Source organism: Podarcis muralis, chromosome 4 (genome assembly GCF_964188315.1).
Source record: "Podarcis muralis chromosome 4, rPodMur119.hap1.1, whole genome shotgun sequence".
Taxonomy (NCBI): domain Eukaryota; kingdom Metazoa; phylum Chordata; class Lepidosauria; order Squamata; family Lacertidae; genus Podarcis; species Podarcis muralis.
The window spans coordinates 33,781,934-33,803,852 of NC_135658.1; the positions used below are offsets into that span (position 1 = coordinate 33,781,934).

Sequence of the window (21,919 nt, forward strand, 5' to 3'; positions counted from 1 at the left end):
GAAGATGTAGGAGTCAGTCTTCCGGGGTAGGGGGAAGGGGGTGATTGAAGATTACAACGGTCTCTCTGTACAGCTATTGGCTAAAAGTCTAGGTCAGTTGCCTACCTGCTCAAGATCATCAGCTGACCATCTTCAGGGCTAATTCAGCTATGCATAATCCTCTCATGCTTTAGTACAATCTCAGTTTTCAGGTGGGAAGTCACTTGTTTTATACCCACACTTGTGAAAATCACACCCCGCACACCATAATGTACCACATCTGAAAGAAGACATGAAAGCAAGTCTTCTCTTTGAAGTGATACATTTTGGCTTGTTTCAAACAAGTGGTTTCCTACATGAAAACTGAGTCCTCTGAGAAGACTATACAAACTCAGGCATTAATAGTTTGAATCTCCATTTGTCAAAGTACACGACAGAGCTGACATGCTGCCAACCCACAAAGCACAAGGACACCTTCCCAGAACACCTACAATGGCACCATCTCTCTTTCGATCATTGCCCATGAACCTAAGGCTCACACACTATTCATTCCCTCTCCTCCTCTCCACATGGGAATTACTTTTAAACAAGCAAAGAGATCCCCATTATGTTCACACTTGTGCATCTCTAGTTAGTTCAAACAAGCCAGGATTAAACTGTTGTTTAGGATCCTGGCTAGTTCACTAACCATAGTTCAAAATAACCAGAGATCCCAAAGTTCAGACATTAACAAGGAATTCTGGTAAGTTTTGAAGAAACAGGTACTTCCAATCTTCCCCTCAGAATTGCATCAGAGGAGAAGAAGGGATCATGTGAGCCCGATCATCATGCATGTAGCATGACCATACATAACACAGGGGTACCTGCTACAGGTGTTAGACTACAGTTCTCATCAGCTGCAGCCCACATGGCCAGTGGTCAGAAGGGATGATAGTTATAGTTTAAAAGCATATGGTAGCGTGCTGTTGCACTCATGCCCTGCTTGTTGGCTTGCCATAGACATCTGGTTGGTCACTGAGAGAACAACATGCTGGATTAGATTGGCTTTTGGTCTAGCCAATGGTTAGGGATAATGGGAATTGTAGTCCAGCAACATCTGCAGAATCACAGGCACTTCATCCCTGCACTAAAGACAGCTCTCTCTCTCTCTCTCTCTACACACACACACACACACACACACACACACACACACACACACAGCACAGCAACCATAGTACATTCCAATGTCACTAGGGAATGTATGCAAATAATCTAACCATATCTGTCTTCTCCATCTGACTGGCATCGCAGAAGGGGACTAAAAATGGGTTCTTAACATTAATTTACAAGCAGACTATGTTCATTTTAACCAAGATTGGGAATAATTGCATTACAGCAGGAAGGTCTGCATGGTTTTTGTGGCCTACTCTTGAATGCTTAACCATGGTTCCACTGTTATGATGGAACTGGACCTCTGCAATGTGATGCTGTGATAGAAAATAAACTCCTAATATTATTGTAAGCTGTAGATTTAAAATGTTAACTCTATACACCTTAAAACATGACTCAGTAAAATCTGCAGAAACAAACTCTATTGCCAGACTACTCTTTGCAGAAAGATGCAAGGCAACACAAAGATCTGTTCCTTTCACAGAATACAAAATTATTAAGCAAGATGAAGCTTTATTTGCTTCACGAAATTTCCCCAGTTTGCTGAATCATCACTTGCAATACCACATCATCACAGTATATGGTCATATGAATGCTATCTACTTTGGGAATTTTGGTGTTTGTAGATGGAAGCTCAATGAGTTAAAAGTTATCATTAAAGTTCTGCACCAATCTGCAGCAAAACTGGTTTTCAACATTAAGAAATCAAACAATAAGTAAAATCTATCAAAATATACACAGGCATCATCATCAGTTTTTCAACTGGAAAAGTTCAGACTAAAGCTCTTTGAAATAAAGTCTTCCTAAAAGTCAGCAAGGAAACTGAAAGATGAAATGTCATAAGCAGGAAGTTCCAACTTAGGTACCACGACTAAAAAGTTCATGGTGGGGAACCAGTGGCCCTCCAGATGTTGATGGACTTCAACTCCCATCAGCCTTAGTTAGCATGGCCAATGGTCAGAGATGATGTGAGCTGTAGGCCAGCAACATCTGTTGGGCCACAAGCTCCCCACCCATGCACCATACTGTCGTCAGAAGGTAACGTGACCAAAGCCAACACCCATACCAAGAACACAGCTAGAACACATTTAGCAATGTCTGTCACAGTGATCTCATTCAGACCTAACATTAAACATGTATTTGTATTTATACTATGAATGTATTGAATACTGGATTTTTGTCTGACCCCTTGAAAGTGTAGATAAGTTAAGCAGTCTCAGAGCTTTTCATCAGAAACAGCCAACACCTGTTGCTAAGATACGATTATTGTGCATTTAACTTTTAATGTGCTTAATTGTTTTTGTCTAGAAAGTTCCATTCCGCAACATTGCAAAGTTCAATTTACCGCCATGCAAAAGATTGATAAAGCAATCCTCCAAGATCAGATTAGCCTGTAAAATGAATATCAAGGAAGGCTATTCAGTATGAAGAACCAATCATTAAAAAGTTAGCTGAACTCATCAACACCCTCACTAACAGGGAGACTTCCAGATTCATACCAACTTACTATGACTCCTACTGAAGTCAATGGCACAAGTCTCTCATCACCTTTGGGAGCCAAAACAGGCCAAGATAATGAACTTCCCCAAGTCTACCTCCCTATATCAACAGTAGTTCTTGTGTCTTGCCTATCCATATGGCTGTTATAGGCATGGCCTTAAGCTACTCACCACAAACCAGCCCTTAAGCTATAAAGGTAGAGGGTGTTTTAAATATATATATGGGCTGTGCTTGTTTCCTTTGCCAGCCTATATAAAGAAAGTGTTTTGGTTACTCCTCCTTTCTAGGAATTAAAGATGGGTGTAAATCAATCAGAAAACTGACTCACTCTTTTGCTGTAGCTAAAATTTCAGCATCTCAATACTACTAACCTTTCTTTACCAACAGAAGCGACTGGTTTAACAACTTCTCTTTCACATGATTGTGGCTGCAGTTATTTATTATTGCAAGTTGTGATGAATGCTATAATGATTTGCATTCATGAGTTAGATATATGTTATCACAGGTTTGTGGGTTAGAAAAGAACCATAGAAGTCAGCTTGAGCAAGGAATAGACTTTCCAGATCTTGTGCTTTGTACGCAGGAATGTATACCACTCCTACCTCAAACTCCCAACTGTCTATGCCTTCCCTATACAATCTCTGGAAGAAAGAGCTAGGGTCTGTTTGAAACTGCCACATTCTCACATTGTGGACCTTCATTAGTCACTGCAGTGGAACCGCTGGACTGGAAACAAACTACAAACTGAAGACTTAAATGCAAATAGTAAAAGCTGGAACCTGCACTCTGCAGCTAGTGGAGAATTAATAGGAGCAGAATCTACATTTCTAAGTGGCAAACTTTACAGAAGACATTACAGAAAGGGTCTGGGAAGGTTTATTATTAACAGGGCGCAACATATTTTGTGTGTGTGAGAGAGGGGATTAGGATGAAAGGGAAGACATATATATATATATATATATATATATATATATCCTTCATTGGTTAAAAGTAGGTTGGGTGGTATTCTGGTATTCTTTATGGGTCAACTCTACCTTAAAAAGGGTTGTGCCTCTGAGGTTTATTCAGCTAGTATGTGCCAGTTCAACAACAGATGCAGGACCAATAAAAACTCTCTATTTTGTGACTCCCATTCTTTCAGACTAAGCCAGTAATGTTCTAAAAATCAGTTATCAACAAAGACACAGACACAGACATCAATAAAAATAGCTGGGGAAACATTTGATTATTAAAACAATGACCGAATTTTGCACAATGAACCCCAACAGAACATGTGGTGCATTGATATAGGACAGTTCAGTTCCATTACACAGCCCACAGTGAGGTAAATCCACATCTAAATAGACACAAATCTCCTAGATAGCTGTCATAATATCTGAATCCTTGTTAGAAACAGCCACATGCAATTTACACTTTACTCTTTAGCTACAAGCAAGGACGTTGTGCCTGGACATAAGCATCTTCCACAGGTTTCATTAAGAAAGTAGTTGGGAAGCCTGAAGAGCTAAACAGAGAGTGGTGAACAGCTCTTGGCTTCCAGCTATGCATCTTTCACATAAATGTTATCTTATTTTTCCTTTGCTTAAACAAACTATAATATATATATATATTTAATTTCCAAAAACTCATCGGGAGTTTTACATACATATAGGATGAGCTGCAGGTTTGTAGTCTTAAAAGTAATGGGGATGGGATTATAAAAAAACACAAGGAAGTTTTTCAAAATTAGATTTGTCATACCATAATTCACAGGAAAATCCCAGTTTACCTAGAACTTTTACAAGTTTAACATAAGCACAATATCAATATAGTTTTGCTATATACAATTACAATATATGGACATCCAATTTTTAAAAAACTAAAATGTTAGTAAGAGTTTTTAATTAACGGAAGTATTTCAGAAATGAGGGCTCTTGGAAATATTTCTCAAGAACACCCAGCCAACAGTAAGCACCTTTTTGACCTACTGAAACCAACTGGAGAATTAAGCAGGTGCAGAACTCTCTTCCAATGAAATCCCTAAATCTTAAAAGGGCTTAACGGCAGCTGGATTATGCCCAAGGTGTTTACATAAGTTTTGCTACTTGAGGATTCTCCCCACTTTATTAGCAAGTGTTAAATATCCTTTTGAAAAGCTGAACTGGGAGGTTCCTGCAAATAACTTTTACCTCTCAATCACAAGTCTCTGACAAAATCTTACAACCAAAACAAGGCATCTAAGATATAAAATCCTCTAAAATACTTTTCTACCTACTACCCCCAATTTATTTTTCATTTAAAGATGGAAACAAAAAGTTTACAAAAATAAGCAGTTGAACAGGCAAATGCAGACAACAAACTTGTTTACTCTGAGCAAATTCATTCATGCATTCTCTATGTTGCAGCAGCCTGCATTGTCACAAGCAAAAGATGCTGCAGCATTGCTCCCCCCCTCCAATCTTTTCAAGTTTCTAAAAAACTTTTAAATAAATCTACCTTACTGATGCAGGCTTGCTACAAGGCATTTCCTAGATTGCCTTACAAGCCTGAACTAAGATGATAAAGAAAGTTTAATTCTCCCCCTTTCTTTCCTTTTTTAAAAAAACAACAAACACATTGCAATCTCTGGTGAACTTTGGCAAGAGCTGGAGCTGAATTGTACAGAGCAATTGCCAGGTCCTCCATTACTGCCAAGATGATGGCAAAAAAGTGAAACAGCCCGACTGCAAATCTCACCTGCCCAGTGAAAAACAAACCTGCACAAACCAGAGAAAGTTAAAAGAACCATGCGAAAATCTTGACTTCTTATAAACTCTCAAACTCATCCTACATCTCCCCGCAAAAAAGGGGAAAAACCAAACATCCCGGTTCTGTCCTCCCAAATTCCCAACACCACAAGTTACTGTTACACGGGGAAGCCTATGACTTTATTTTGCTCCTCGGTTTTGTTTGGTTTTGTTTAAAATCAAACTTTGGGGTTGTTTTGTTGTTGTTGTTGCTGCTGCTGCTGCTTCCCCCACCCAAGATGATGCTGAAGGGAGAGCGGTTACCGAAAAAGAAAAGGGGAAAAAAGGAAAAGAAGGGAGTTTTTAAAGATAAGGAAAGAAACAGCAACAAAGAACTCCAAACCCCAAGACTGGGGAGCTCCCAGCCCGGGCAGTTCAACTAGGCACTCACCCAAATAAAGCTGATGTTGAGAATCTGGATGGAGGAGGTTTAAGGGAGAAAGGGAGGCTGTTGTACTTGGGAGCTGGCTGCTTTTAGGAAGAGTCCGCAGCTTCCCTACAAAGCTGAGCGGAAGAGGAAGAAGAAACTGCAGAGAGCCGAGAAAGCCACTGGGATCGAGGCAGCCGGAGCCTCCATATGGAAGAAGGTTTTTTGGATGACTGAACTCTCAAACAATTCCCTTCTTTTTGCTAACCCGGCTCCGAAGCCTCCCGGTCCTGCCCCGCCTCCCCGGGCGGAGGAGGAGGGGAAAAGGGAGGAGCCGCAGAAGGGGAAAGGGGGAAATGGAACTGCCAGGGGGGAAAGAAAAAGGAAAGTATACTCAAAAAAAAATCACCTTCTCTCCCCCCAGAAGAAGTCCGGAGCGGGATGAGAGCAGATCGCCTTCTTGCACCTGAGGTTTAAAGAAGGGAAGGCGATGTTTCAGGGGATCGCATAGGAAAACCGGCACCCCCCCCACCCCCGTCACGGCCTCGCCAATCCTAGAGAAGCGGAAGCTGGGAAAGTTGGGCTGAAAGTTTTGCAAAGAAAGGAGGAGGGTCTCTCCCTCCCTCCCTCCCTCTCCCTCCATACCACTCCTTTGCTTTCTGCAGTTGGTATGTGGCAGTCCTCCGTCAAAGCTCCCGATCGCCATTCATCAGTGATGGGCTGGGAGGGGGTGTAACGAGGCGAGCGGGGGAGTCAGGAGCAGCGTCTTTAACTATAGCGGAGGCTCATTTTTTAGAGCACACTAGACTGATCACAGCAGGCTGTTTAGGCAGGGATGTGGAGAGAGGGCAGATCACTCGGAACAATCTGCCGCGCTGTTGGGGGGTGGGGGGGAGAGACCCACGAGGTTGCCTAGATGCGGCTCCTACTAAACAAGTTCCCTCCCCTTGTCCTGGAAAGTTAGCACCGCTAACAGAAGCCCCCTTGGATCGCTTCCCTCGATTGCCCATAAGAAAGTTTGTAGAATGCTGGGTTGGCGGGTGTGAATTGCGTATACGAGATTGCAGAACTGAGGGCCATCGCGTCTTCCCCCAGGGCATCTTAAGTTATTTGTTTATAAATTTAAACAACGTGGTTATGGCATATTACAAGCTATGGACAGGAACAGGCAGGGTGCAGCCCGCCAACAAGAAGGGACAGGTTGCACAGGGAATTCGATAGTGTAGGCAGGTCCAAAGGACATGTGCACTGAATGAGCAGTCGACCAGTTTTGCTTGCACAAAGTTTACGCAAAGGTTAGATTACAGTGGTACCTCTGGTTGCGAACGGAATCCATTCCAGAGGCCCGTTCGCAACCTGAAAGGAACACAACCCGCGTCTGTGCATGTGCGTGTCACGATTCGCCACTTCTGCACATGTACGTGATGTCATTTTGCGCGCATGCGCGAGCGGCGAAATCCAGAAGTAACCCTTTCCGGTACTTCCGGGTCGCCTCAGGACCTGAAAACGCTCAACCTGAAGGTTGATGTATGACTGCATATTCAAACTTTCTAGCATTCACTGATTTGCTCACAGGGCCATAATGCAAGAGGAAGTTCAGCTAAGGTGAAAACATGATGGAGGGTTAGAAGTAATAATAATATTTTTATTATTTATACCCCACCCATCTAGCTGGGTTGTAAAGGGTTGATAGAGAGAATTTCTTCTTCTCCCATAAGAACTCAGGCCACTTCCACAGGACCCACTTATTATGCATTCATCCTGATTTGTTTGCACAAAGTTCACAGGGTGGTTAGACAGTGCTGACTATTCCATTCATTCTGATGTGTTTCTGGGAGGGTTATACAGCATTGTGCCAAGCAACTGTCATCCCACACTTTCCAGTGTGTTTCTCCATAATTTTTCTTCTTACAAAATATGCAATGGCAGGGGAAATGATTGTTATGCAAGAGCACCAAATGCTCTTTAATTGCCCAAGCTGCCCTTGGAGGTATGTGACTGAATCCCACTGGAAAACAGCAACTGTCCAGAAGCACTCTCAGGGTCACCCAGTGAAACTGATTGGTAGATTCAGAAGTGACAAAAGAAAGTATTTCTTAATCAGATTTCTACATCTGATATGGCAACTCATCCTGGACTTATGGAATTCATGGTCATGATGGCAATGGTCATTGGTTTAGAATGACTTTAAAAGGATACTGGACAAATTTATGGAGGTTAGTCTTATCAATGGCTATTAGGTATAAGAACCCTGCTGGATCAGGCCAAAGGCCCATCTAGGCCAACAACTTGTTCTCATAGTCACCTACCAGAAAGCCCGCAAGCAGCCTGGGTGTACAATTCCCAACAACTGGTATTCAGAGGTATACTGCTCTGAACAGAAGCTGAACATAGCCATCCTGGCTGTATGCTTCATGAATTTGTCTTACCCTCTTTTTAAGCCATCCTAGTTGGTGGCTATCACCATCTCTTGTGGGAGCAAATTCCATTGTTTACCAATGCGCTGTATGAAGTAGTATTTCCTTTTTTCTATTCTGAATCTTCCAACATTCAGCTTCATTGGATGTCCCCAAGTTCTAGAGCTATGAGAGAGAGAGAACGTCTCTTTGTCCACTTTCTGCACACAATGTATAATTGTATACACCACCATCCTGTCCCCCTTTACTCACCTTTTCTTTTAACTAAAAAGCTAAATTTGTAACCTCTCCTCATTGGGAGGTTGCTCCAACCCTTTGATCATTGGTTGCTCTTTTCTGAAACTCTTCCATCTCTACAATATCTCTTTTGAGGTGGGACAACCAGAACAATATACAATATTTCAAGTGCAGTCATACCATAGATTTGTGTAAAGCCATTATGATATTGCCACTTTTACTTCCAATCCCTTTCCTAATGTACCCTAGCATGGCATTTGTCTTCTTCATAGCTGCTGCACACTGGGTCAGCAACTTCATTGAGCTAAGACTCCAAGGTTTCGTCTGTCACTGCCAGTTCAGACTCATGCGCCTATGTGTGAAATTTGAAGTTTCCCCCCCAATGTGTATCACTTGACACTTTGATCTGAGCCAATAGAACTCTTCTTGCATTCTTACCCACTTTTGTCTTCAGATCATGAGACCTGGCCACAAAAAAATTAAATCTTGCAATTAGAAACGGGATGGGGGAACAACCTACCAAACTGCTCTGAGCTGTATGTCCATCCACCCATGCCTCCACTTCTAGTGAAGCCTCACAGGAGGTTGAAAACATGGCTAAATCTTAGGAGGGGGATTCCTTTGAGATTCTAGTAGGCTGATACTGATAGTGAAGCGCAAGACTAAAACTCATTATTCCACTATCCTGCTTAATTTATTCCAACTCACATAAAGGTTTCTAAACCCAGAATAAAATCACCAGACTTTTATGAAACTGTTTCAGACCTCAACTGGTGACATCTGGTTAAGTATGTAATTCCCTTGGTCTACAACCAAAGTCTAAGTAGTCTCAGAACTTCCAAGTATAGCTTGGTCCATGAGCTGGCCATGAGTAGAGTCAGTCACAAAACAAGGATAAGAGCTGTGTTATCCCACTAGTTGTCAAAGAGATTTTAAAGTAAAACATGGAGTAAGTTGACTCCATTTTAGAACAAAATAACTTGCCCAATAATTGATATAAATAAGAGTGGTTTTGAACGCGGAGATGGTGTATTTGTCTGAACGCAATATCTCCCTGACCACATGATCCCCATTGAGTTCCTATCTGAAAGCAGAATTTAGATCAGATGGTTTGGGGAATCCATGTTCAAATAAATGTGGCTCACAGCTTATATTAAGCGGGAAACAGGCTAGATCTTGGCCCAGTATACCTGAAGAAGTGCTCAGCCTGGGCACTGAGGTCCAGCGCCAGGGGCCTTCTGACGATTCCCTCACTGCAAGAAGTGAGGTTACAGGGAACCAGGCAGAGGGCCTTCTCGGTAGTGGCACCCGCCCTATGGCACGCCCTCCCATCAGATGTCAAGAAAATTAACAACTGCCTGACTTTTAGAAAACATCTGAAGGCAGCTCTGTTTAGGGAAGTTTTTAATGTTTGATTCTATTTTTAATATTCTGTTGGGAGATGCCCAGAGTGGCTGGGGAAACCCAGCCAGATGGAAGGGGTATAAATAATAAATTATAATGATGATGATGATGACTCAGGACTTAGCCACACCTCTGTTTGCCCTGCACTTTCCCCCCAGGAAACCCAATCTTTAGCGCTGTATCAGAACAAACTTCAATAGGGCTTCCCATGAATTGCCATTTGTTCTGATTTATTGCTAAAAAGCGGGTTTTCCAGCAAAAAGTGGCGCAAGGCAAAGGGGAAACCACTTGGACCTGCACTTTTTAGGCACAGGACAAGTGGAAGTTTGTATGAGCCCACGCTCCTAATCTAACTGTTTAGGGTGAGGGATTATAATCTGAACTTTCTTTAATGAACAAGCTTGTAGTCTATTTACCTTCCCTTATTAATGTGAGTTCCATGTGCTGACTTTGATACTGATTCAGCTTGCAAAGCTGCTTCATGCCTTTGATTCTCTAGGATGGGAGACAGAGATGTTTTTCTACATAACACCACTAGAACATTGCAAAAAAAGGCACAAGTTGTGTGCACATTAACTTGCATTACCCAAGAATCAAAACTTTGAAAAAGATCCAGGGAAAACAAATAATAAGACCTGAAGCAGTAATATTTTTTTCTGCTTTAATGTTTTCTATGGAAGGTGATAAAACAACATTTTTGTTCCCTTACTGGAGTGGAAGCTCTTTTTGATGGCAGTGGTGATTATTTTAAATAAGGTAGTTTAGGCAACACTTTTTAAATATATATAAATATGAAACACCTCAGTACGCACACAAAAAACAGACTGTATTGGTGGGAATAAAGATGAACCATGTTAGAGATTTCTCCTTCCCTGTACTGTTCACAAACACAAGAATGTGTGTACAGTATTCACATTCAGAGAAAGTCTCTTTTTATGTTGGTATTAGTTTCTATTTGCGTGAATGGACTCAAAATTTGCCACCTTATTTGTGTTGAATTTCTCAAGTGGGACAATGCTGCACCAGATGAACAATCTAGCCTAAAGTACATTTCTATGGTTTCTTCAGAGTTTCTGTTGTGTTTAAGTGATTTGCTTCAAATAGAAAAACCTCATTAAACTAACTAGTGGGGTTTCACATGTGACCATTCTTGAAAGTAGATTCACGTAAACTTTTGCACTGCTGGCTAGATTTTTGCAATCCTCTCACGGTAGGTAGCACATGGATCCCTGCTCTGTGAAACAACGTATGTTCAGAATTGTAAGTCCACAAGAGTTTGGCAGGCTTCTAAGATCAAGTCCGATAAATCTTGGTTGGTCTACAGCAGTGGTGGGGAACCAGTGGCCCTCCAGAGGTTATTGAACTATAACTCTCATCAATCTCAGCCAGTGTGGCTAAAGGTCAGTGGTGATGTGAGTTATAATACAGCAACAGATGGACAGCCACAGGTTCCCCACACTGGTCTACACTGAACATCTATTGGGACACTGTTCACATCCACACCATACATTTAAAGCACATGGCTTCACCCCAAAAAATCCTGGGAGTCATAGTTTACCCCTCACAGAGTTTACAGTTCCCAGCACCCTTAACAAACTATAGTTCATAGGATTCTTTTGAGGGAAGCTGTGTGCTTCAAGGGTGCACTTAATGTGCTTCAAATGCATGGGGTGGGTGAAGTCTCTTGTACACAGACACCTTCCTTGAGATTATTCCAGAAAATCTCCTGCTTTTTTTTTTTTTTTTTTAAATAACTATATGAACACACCCAAGTGTGGAATGAGTTCTAGGTAATGCCAAAATTTGTAACCCTCTCACCCACCGTTCAAAGTGATTTCATGTTAGAGAGCCATGCCAGTGGCCTCCTAGAAGGCCAATCAGTTTAATAGCCCAGGGCAGATATTCACACCTAGAATGTTGTCTCTACTAGTCTCTGATTTTTCTTGCCTTTCTGGTACAGTATAGCTTCCCAGGGTTCAATCCTACTGTGGGAGTGGGGATTAACTAGGATTAACAACAAAAGTAAAGAGGTAAGCTACAAGTGAATCAGCCAGGGTGTCTGACAAGTATGTACAATCTTCGTGGTGGATTCTTGGAAATGTGCTCAATATTGTGTCTCTCTTCCCCCCCCCCTTCTGTTGTAATGTGTTGTTTCTTTAAGTGGGTGAAGGGCAATGATTTTTCTGCATTCAAAACAAATTATTAAGATACCAGAGAATGTCCAATATCAGCAACTTCTGATTTCTGCAGCAACTTATAGACTACTGCAATGCGCTCTACGTGGGGCTACCTTTGAAGGTGACCCAGAAACTGCAATTAATCCAGAATGCGGCAGCCAGACTGGTGACTGGGAGTGGCCGCAGAGATCTGCATTGGCTCCCAGTACAATTCAAAGTGTTGGTGTTGACCTTTAAAGCCCTAAATGGCCTCGGGCCTATATACCTGAAGGAGTGTCTCCACTCCCATCGTTCAGCCTGGACACTGAGATCCAGCACCGAGGGCCTTCTGGCGGTTCCCTCATTGAGAGAAGTGAGGTTACAGGGAACCAGACAGAGGGCCTTCTCGTAGTGGCGCCCGCCCCGTGGAACGCCCTCCCTTCAGATGTCAAAGAGATAAACAACTACCTGACATTCAGAAGACATCTTAAGGCAGCTCTGTTCAGGGAAGTTTTTAATGTGTGACATTTTAGTGTATTTTTGGTCTCTGTGGAAGCCGCCCAGAGTGGCTGGGGAAACCCAGCCAGATGGGCGGGGTACAAATAAATTATTATTATTATTATTATTATTATTATTATTATTATTATTATTATTATTTCTGGAGTTTTCATTGTTGACACTTGCCCTGTATAAGCTCCTTGGTGGAGCTTATCCCCACAATAATTTCCAGCTTCTGACTTGGAAGACTATTCCCATGCCTTCGCTAGATGCATGGTAGAAATAAATTCAATAGGTGAAGCATCACCCACCATAACTTTGAAATGATGGGGGAAGCAACAGCTGGCAAACCTCTCTCTACCATACAGCTATTCAAGGCATAGAAGAAGTCACTGGGTCATAGAATCTAACAGCTGGAAAGAGATTGAAAGGTCCTCAAGTCCAACCCCACGCTGATGCAAGAAATTTACTACTGCAGCACCCTTGAGAGGTGTGTTATACTGTGATGTTCTTTGTGGTATTTTGGAGGTAAACACTTCCATATGTCAGCAACAGGATGAGTTAACAACAGGATGAGTTTTCCATAAAAGTTTATGTTCTTAAATGCCATTCTGACCATCTAATCTTTGTTATTTGGAGGTTTAAACTTGCATGCAAGCATTTTAACACTGACTTCTGAGCATGTGGTTTGCATCTGAAACTACAATAGTACAGACACGGCCTTGGAAGGCAAGAGTGTGTCTGAAGCATATTACATCATATGTAAAACAAGGTGGGAGCAGGAAATCTTCACATCCTGTCCACATATAGATACAAGCTTATTGTTTCTATCACTGCTAACACTTATAATGTCTAACAATGGGAATGAAGCATAATTTCTGCTATACCGATGAGAAATGAAGTCGTTATATTTCAAAATCACCTTTCATCAAAACGAATCAGATCGTCTCAGATTTTGAGCTTGGGGAATTTTGGTATGTTGGAAGGCCTGAACGTTTTCTTCTTTTGTGTTCCTTTAATTTTGTTTAGATTCGCATGCAGGATTACCATATTTTATAATCATTATTTTCCCTGGCTTGTATATTCTGTGATTTTAATTTATACTTTGTCCGTACACCTTTAAAAGGGTCGGTCGATTGAATCTTTAACAAAGGCTTCCTTTTTTTCCAGAGTGTTAACATCTATTTAACATCAGTGACTGATTAACAAAAACAGTTTTAAGATTTTCAACTCACTGCTCAAAAATGGATGGCTTCTCTCTGCTTCCCCAGTTACTTCAAAACTCTGCATCCTCAGAGCTGCCGAAACTCCAGCTGTTTGATATTGTGCTGCTGAAGGTGGGGGGCACAGGAGCACTCCAGATGAAAGATGGTGCTGAAAAGAAATTGAACAGTGGTGTTTCGATAAGATCCTTAGTGGGAAACGGGCTCCTTTAAATTTGCTCATTCAGGCTGTTGTGCCAGTGAGATTTCTCATACATCCTGCTATGGTGAATTTATTCACCCTCCCAGGCCATCTAATTCTGAATGAGCAAATAAACAGGATAGTTGAAGTGGGGAGGGAACGAGACTGCACCCCAAATCAGAAGCCCAAATCCAAATAGTCATAAACTATGACAAAGTCAGATTCTGATCTGAATTTTGTGATTTGTTTTTATCTCTAACAATGGAACTCAAATAATTGCATGCTTCCAGCTAGCAGAAGTTCAGAGGTGGAAATGTACGGTATTAATTTACCACTTTAAAAAAAAAAGCCCTCTGCAGTTTTATCAGCACTGTGGGTTGGTTTCTTTGTTTAAGGCCCAAATCGTGAATTTCACATTGTCAAAATGTTTGATTTTTAAACTATTGAAAAATAAATACTGAGTTTGGGCAACCAATAACCCAAATGAAAATAGAATCTGGGTGAGAGTTGGACAGAGAATAACAACTGTAGGGTAATGTGTATATAATGTCTACCAGTGAATACATTTTTAAGCCTTTTTAAAAAAATGTATTGTTGCCATGTTGGGGGTCTCCAGAACATGTTGGTGGTGAGATGATTAAGGAGAGCTTTTATTATTTCATTATGAAGACCAGCTAATCTGAGGGAGACAGCCTGCATTAGAAGTGATCAGAAGTCACTGCCACTGCTATAAGAGAGGCAAGGATCACTTTCAGAATGAAGTGAATAAGAAGCCCTTAGCTTAAAGACTTTAGAAGCTGGTTTCACTTTGTTTACTTTTGTTATAAGGCTATTTGTTCGTTTGATAATCCATAGGAAATGGGATAGTTTCTCTCTGGAATTAAACAAACAAACAAAACCTTGTTTGGTCAGTGAAGAGATTAGAAAAGAGTTTTAGAGAAGGGATTCAGGAATTAGACATCTTTTGACATAAAAGCAAGAGAAAATTAAACAAGAAATTAGAGAAGATAAAGACAGAGCGGGCTGTGTAAATGAAACTGTGGGAGTTTACTTACACATTGCAAAAGTGTCTTGTTGGGTTTTCAAATCCTCCATTGGTGGATTGATCCTGACTGATCTGCCTTGGTGTAAAAATCAAACAACATGGTATTTTATTGAAGACAGCAGAACAGACTTACGTAGGAACAACTAAAACAGTGTTTAAAACAGTACAAAAAAAGTTAAAGATAGGTATTTCTTACACATGGTTTTAAAACCTTTCACCCAACTGTAAATGTTTTAATATGCCTATAGGCAGCTTGAAGGGACGCGGGTGGCACTGTGGGTTAAACCACAGAGCCAAGGAAGGTCAGTGGTTTGAATCCCCGTGACGGGGTGAGCTCCCATTGCTCGGTCCCTGCTCCTGCCAACCTAGCAGTTCGAAAGCACGTCAAAGTGCAAGTAGATAAATAGGTACCGCTCCGGCGGGAAGGTAAACGGCGTTTCCGTGCGCTGCTATGGTTCGCCAGAAGTGGTTTAGTCATGCTGGCCACATGACCTGGAAGCTGTACGCCAGCTCCCTCAGCCAATAAAGCGAGATAAGCGCCATAACCCTAGAGTCAGTCATGACTGGACCTAATGATCAGGCGTCCCTTTACCTTTAGGCAGCTCAAAGGTGCTGGGAGGTTGACACAACTGCAAGCATTAACAACTCATCCATCCTGAACACTCTCTAATCTCAGGTTTGAAATCTTCTTTCTGGACAGAAGATCTATCAGAAAAAACTCCACGTGCTGCAGAAAAAGTAGGTTCTTGGATGTAGAGCTCAGCAGCCTGCCATCTGAAGGACTACAGGCTCCCCATCCCTAATATATAGCTTTCCCAAGCAGACTTCCATCCAGGCACTGACCACACAGAGAACTGTTTAGCTTCAGCAAAATGGCTGCATTATGTGCTTTTAGACCATAGATGTTCCATCATACCTGACCATTGGCCATGTTGGCTGTGCCTGATGGGAAGTAGAGTTGTGTGTCATCAGCATATTGATCACACTTTGCCCCAAAATTCTGAATAACTGCGCCCATTGGCTTGATGAAAATGTTAAACAGCACTGGGGACAAGATGGTACCCTGTGGCGCACCACAGTGAAAGGACTATGGAGCTGAAACACAGTTTCCCAATGCTACACTCTGGACATGACCTTGTAGGTAGGATTGGAACCACCAATACACATCCCACAAAGCCAATCCAAGAGGATACCATGGTCAATGGTATCAAGGGCTGCCAAGAGACTGAGAAGCAGAGTCACACCCTCTCTATATCACTCTTGATATGGGTCATGATTCAGCCCCCAAACCACACCTGACCCCAGGTAATACTGTATACATCCTCCAGGAATATATCCTTCTCTACCACCTGGTATTTGCAACCAGGTGGTAGTTGTTATAAACCATAGGATCTAGAGTGGGCTTCTTCACAAGTGTTTAATGGAAGAAGGCACCACTCTGTCACATAAAGAAACATTCACCACAGCCTGGACCCATCTGATCAACCCTTCCCAACTGGCATGCATCATTGCAAGAGTCTTGTCTGCAGCACCGAGCCTCATAAACTGAAATCAGTCCCACAGAGTATGGGAAGACACTGCATTGAACACCTCAACTAGATTCACAACATGGCTTGCAATGTGCTGCAGAGTTGAGCAACTTTGTCCTCAAAAGTGAAAACCATGAGCAGAGAGAATCTTCTGTGTGCATAGTTGTGACCATGGAGAATCTCTGCAAATGTTATAACCATGAACATAAGTTAGGGTCAGGGTCTCTCTCTCTCTTCCATGTACATTCACTAGAACATCTGAAAGCGGCTTCCAAAAGTGTGTTGTGTGGCAGGCATGGTAAGTCACAATTTGTGCTTGTAGCAAACTATTCAGATAACTTGGCCTCTGTGTAAAATACAATCTGGAAAGAAAGAAAGAAAGACAGTCCACCACAGTTAAAAATGGCCATTTTAACTGGCCCTTATCTACCATGTTCAATGACTTTGTAATGTATTTATTTGCTTCTGTTTGTCTTTGTTGCTATGATCAGTGCTCCTCCCTTTTTTTGCAGCTTAATAAACTTGAAATTTGAATGATGCAGGCTCAATGTTTCTTTGCTTCTAAAGTTTATATTTTAAAACATAAATTCCATTTTCAAGATGTGAGGTTGTTTAACTTTCCTAATCTTTTCAACTTGTCTTCCCCTCCTTCTGCTCACATCCTGGGTGTGAATCATAGTTGGATTAATCCGGCATGAAGCACATTGTGTGTGAGCAATAACAGACTTACTAAAGTGTACAGCTCTGATAAAAGGCAGCCTTGATGACTTCTGTCAGGAATCCCCCAGAAATCATGTGGGGTGGTGGTGGGGACAAATCTCCCACCAACCAACCTATGCACTGGTTACCGCACTTAGAGCTATGGGAGGCACCTCAATGAGCATGTCAGGAAATCTCCACAGTGTTTTAAGTCCCCTCAGCCCACCTCAAAGAAGAAAGAAATCTTTCTTTTTCAAAAAAACAAAACAAAAAAAACCACCTGCCTCTTTCTTTCCCTGCAACGCAAAACATTCCATGGACTGCATGGTGACCTACAAAATTGCTAGGTCAGACCAAATCCCATTGCTCCTGTCCGCCACACTGCCTCAGCAGAAGTGAACCAAATTGTCCCTTCTCTGCTTAGTTGCTAGGGAGGGGTTCATGCAAGTATGTTAATGGGTTTAGCAAACCCTCGGACTATGAGATGAAAGAGACTTGCCAGCTTCCTTAGTTCATCTTCAAGTTGACTCTCCCTTCCCCCTTTCTTTGTCTTTTCTGGCTGGTCATGTTCCCACTTCATTACATCAAGTAGGCCAGATTTTACCTACTCGTGGAAGGCTGCTTTGCATTACAGATACTTCACCGATGGAAGACATTTTATCCTTCACAACCACAAGCTCTCCCTGTAAAATACCCCTTACAGAGCAAACTTATACATCTCTACATCATAGTGAGTAAGCTCACTATGCACAGTGGGACTTCCTTAAGCAGTGCGGCTCTGAATATTGGTTGTGGTGGAAGAACACAAACAGGAGAGCGCTGTTTGTTGTGCTTGGGTCCTGCTTGTGGGTTTTTCATTGGCATCTAGTTGGCATCTGGCTGGCTATTGTATGAACAGACTGCTGGGCTAGATGGGCCTATGGTTTGATCTGGCAGGGCTCTTCTTTCGTTTGCATATTCTTAAAGTGTGTTCAGGATTTTGGCCTTAGTGGTCCTAGTATCTGTCACTATTGAAATACAGAATATTTACCTCATATCAGGCAAGACTATCTATTTAGCTCAGTTATGCTTTTTCTGACTGGCATTAGTTCTCTAGGGCCTCAGGCTGAGGCATTTCATTGATCCTTTCAACTGGAAATACCAGGGATTGCCCCTGAAATCTGTTGCACTGACAGTATGTGCTCTACCATTGAGCTATGATCCCCCCCCCCCCATTTAATGTGGGAAGTATTTACTTCATCCTGTTTTTAGCTGTTGACTCTCTTGGTTGAATCTGTCCATTTTGGTTTCTCTTGGCTTATCATTTTTCAATTTTAAGTTCAATTCTCCACATACCCATGTAAGTTTACAGGCTTTTTTAAAAAAAAAAAGTCCTTGTGAAAATTTACCAACGCTTTAGTGCAATTTCTCCTGATATACATATTTTTATATGTACTGTTGCCAAACATACACATTTTTGCAAAGCAGTTTTCCCTAATATAACACATTTTGTATGCTATTTTCACTAACAGATCTGTTTATTTGTTTCATAAAAATTTGTTTCATAAAATTTATATACGTCTTGATTGTAGAAAAAACACACCTCAAAGCAGTTTCTGCATTTTGCATTTGCCTTCATATATGCATTTCTGTAAAACTACTTAAGCAGAAAACTGCCCTGCAAAATTATGAGAAGTGAGAATTTCAATTTTCAGTTTGTGCATTGTTCCGGAAAGTGTAAATTTGATAGATGCACCCTTAAATGTGAACTGAATAAAATTTCTTCCTTGTCCCTACTTGTCCCACAGCACCGGGCTCTAAGTCAACTGTTGCTGGTGGCAACCAGCACCTCCATGTAGTATTATCTTTCTCCCCCATAACATTAGGAACACTCACTGTCCTGGCTCTTCTGGGATGAAGAAGTTAAACTTGAAATCAGTGTGGTACATAGCCAAAGAAAAGAGACAGCAGCTGGATTGCATGGCTAGGCTAGCTAAGATGTTGATCTAACATGGCCCCTGCCTGCTTGATTTAAGAGCTAAAAAAATTCCCCCTCGACATGGACAGCACCTTTCAGCAATCCTGTTAGCCAGTGCTCTTCTTCTGGGGGGCAGTGCCGGTACTGAGTACCCCCAGAAGAAAGCATTGCTGTTAGCTACAATAAAGCCTTTCGGACAGGCAGAAACATAGCTTTGAGGGGCATGTTAACAGTAACCTTTCATGAGTTTTTGGGCTAAGTCAGGCTCTCGTTCTAAATCCATATATAAAAACCACAACCACAAGAGGATGAGCAAGCCCATCAAATATAACTGCATGTCTTTTGCTTCTTAGACAGCGACAGGTAAAGTTGTTGGTTCAACAGTCTACCTATATTTTAAGGACACATGTTTTGTTACATGGGTATGAAATGAAGTAATATGTTCCTGGCTATACCACCCACTCTCTAAAGCACTATATGGGCCTCCATCTCAAAGCAAGCAGAAGAATCAAATGTCCTGCTTAAGACCTTTATATATTGCTTAAGTACATTTCTAAGCAATGTATATAAAAATAAACCCTATAGCAAATGAAATAATAAAAAGTCATACTCAAACCAAACATTACCTTAAAATGCCTGCTGGAATAAGAGTTTTTGCCATGTGCCTGAAGTTCAGCAAGAAAGGCGCCAGTCTAACGTCAGTCAGGAAGGAGATATCAGTCACAGGTTGGGGCCCACAATATTGAATGGACAGTCTTCAAAACTTTTAACAAACATTTCTTTCCTGGAGCTAATTCTAAGAAACTTCTGATATTCTGCCTACATTTTACTCTGCTTCATTTCATTTCATCTCATTTCTCCAACTTTTTACTGACCTGGACCACCCAAAACAAATGCTCTTCCTTCTTGATGTTGAGTCCAGTAGCTCAGCAACCAATGCTTATTTAGGCCATCATTCTCCTTCACAATTCTGAAGAAATTCCACTGCTGTGTACAGACTGGGATTGGCAAGAATATCTTATAAAATGAAAAAGAGAACAAGACTCCTGCTAGCATTCTTCCATAAATTAGCTCCTGCTGCAGTGTCTTAGACATCGTTCTTCAACAGCACCAAAACAATTTAAGTGACTTTGCTAACGGCATGTTCCTATGGGTCCTATAAATCAGGCATAGGCAAACTCAGTCCTCCAGATGTTTTGGGACTACAACTCCCATCATCCCTGACCACTGGTCCTGTTAGCTAGGGATCATGGGAGTTGTAGTCCCAGAACATCTGGAGGGCCAAGTTTGCCTATGCCTGCTATTAAGCTTTATCCAACACTTTAACCATCACACACCACACCAGCTCTCATGGCATTCTGGTGGCAGTTGCAATGGGTTTGTTTATCAGCAATGTGAAGCCTGACAGCTTCTAAATAAGTGGCTCCTAGCACCACTCCCTATTTGCTCTTCCTTTTTTATGATGCAAGCAGAATTGCAATCAACTTTCCACACTATTGAGAATATTGGGCTTTCTTTATGTGAACACCCCACTATGTTCTGTCCATACCAGTTACTGTTGCACAGTTGTTGTGGGTGTGCTCGTTTGAACCTCAGCACACATTCACTGTTAACTCTTGTGGTGGGGGCCATTTTATTACTCTGTTTATTTTTTTTTTTAAAGTAGTCTTTTACTTAGTGCTAAAATACTTTTTGCAGGTATAGCACATCTGGATCCCAAGGTGCTTTAAAGTGCTTTAATTGAAGTTGGACATCAATTGGAGAGGTCTGGGAGAATGGAATTATGTTAATTTACAGAAAATTCAGAGCATGCACACACAGAGAGAGTGAGAGCACTAAGTTTGTTTTCATTAATATAGATCTCACAGAGTTCTGTTGAATCAGAACTGTGTAAAAAATAATTTATTTATTTTTTAAGAACAAGCAAACTACAGTTTAATCCTGTAAGCAGGAGATGAGTACACAACATATTCAGGATATTTTCTGCAAGGCTCCACCCAGTGTTATCAACAACAAGCACTGTAATAGCAATGCATATGGTAAGTGAAAAAAACAGTAGTGGGTGGAATATCATGTGCCAATTGCACACATAAAATATCTGAACTTCTTCGTATGATAATGCCCCCATTTAGACAAATCCCGGGAGAAGAGAGGTACACTGGTGATGTTGTAGATCTTCCCTAAGCTGTGTCCATGTATGATTATTCCTCATGATTATTCCTCAAGAGCAAGTCAACACAGCAAATGCACTTTAAATGCATTGCTTTTTGAAGCTTAATTCTGAATATATCCGAAAGCAGGTCTTTGACCCCTATGGTAAACCCAGAACCTCCCCACTGAACTCTCATTTCCTGCAACCCCAACATCCATGGCAGCTGCTTCCATTTACTAGCATCACTGAGACCCACCAAAAGTGTTCCTATTTGTAGATCGCATGTGGCAGGACTGAGAAAAGATACTGATCTTCCTCTGTAGGAGAATGCAGACACTGATTACCTGTATAAGCGGCTTCAATTCCTACAAGAGTAATGGAAAAAAATCTTTTCATAAAAAAATATGTTTAAAAAGCTAAGAACCTTGCTACTGTACCACCAACACAGACAGTCCACATACACATTTCCTGTGTTGCTTGGAGCCGAAACTAGTATTCACAGCAAAGTTCTCACTGACTTGGCAAAGTTCACAATTCTGGATGGCACGCAGCTTTGCCTTCTGCAAAAATTGGTGTGATCTTGGATTAGCCTTGTGCCACCCACTGCCAATGTTTTTAATTGCAATATCTCCTGCTGGGAATGTCTGGGACTAGGTTAGCT

At 41.6% G+C, this 21,919-nt stretch overlaps 1 protein-coding gene across 4 annotated transcripts in view; it reads right to left on the reverse strand.

The window, feature by feature from the left end:
- Window positions 1-13,826, reverse strand: part of BOC (BOC cell adhesion associated, oncogene regulated) — a 67,696-nt gene extending 53,870 nt beyond the window's left edge. Inside the window, exon 1 of one of the 4 annotated variants that reach the window (XM_028726574.2) lies at window positions 13,708-13,826. The gene's annotated coding sequence lies outside the window, so the exon portion shown is untranslated. Of the gene's footprint in view, window positions 1-5,784; window positions 6,115-6,169; window positions 6,308-13,707 lie in introns of those variants that run through there. The other 3 variants (XM_028726573.2, XM_028726572.2, XM_028726575.2) reach the window with 3 other exon arrangements.
- Between the last annotated feature and the right edge of the window lie 8,093 nt (window positions 13,827-21,919).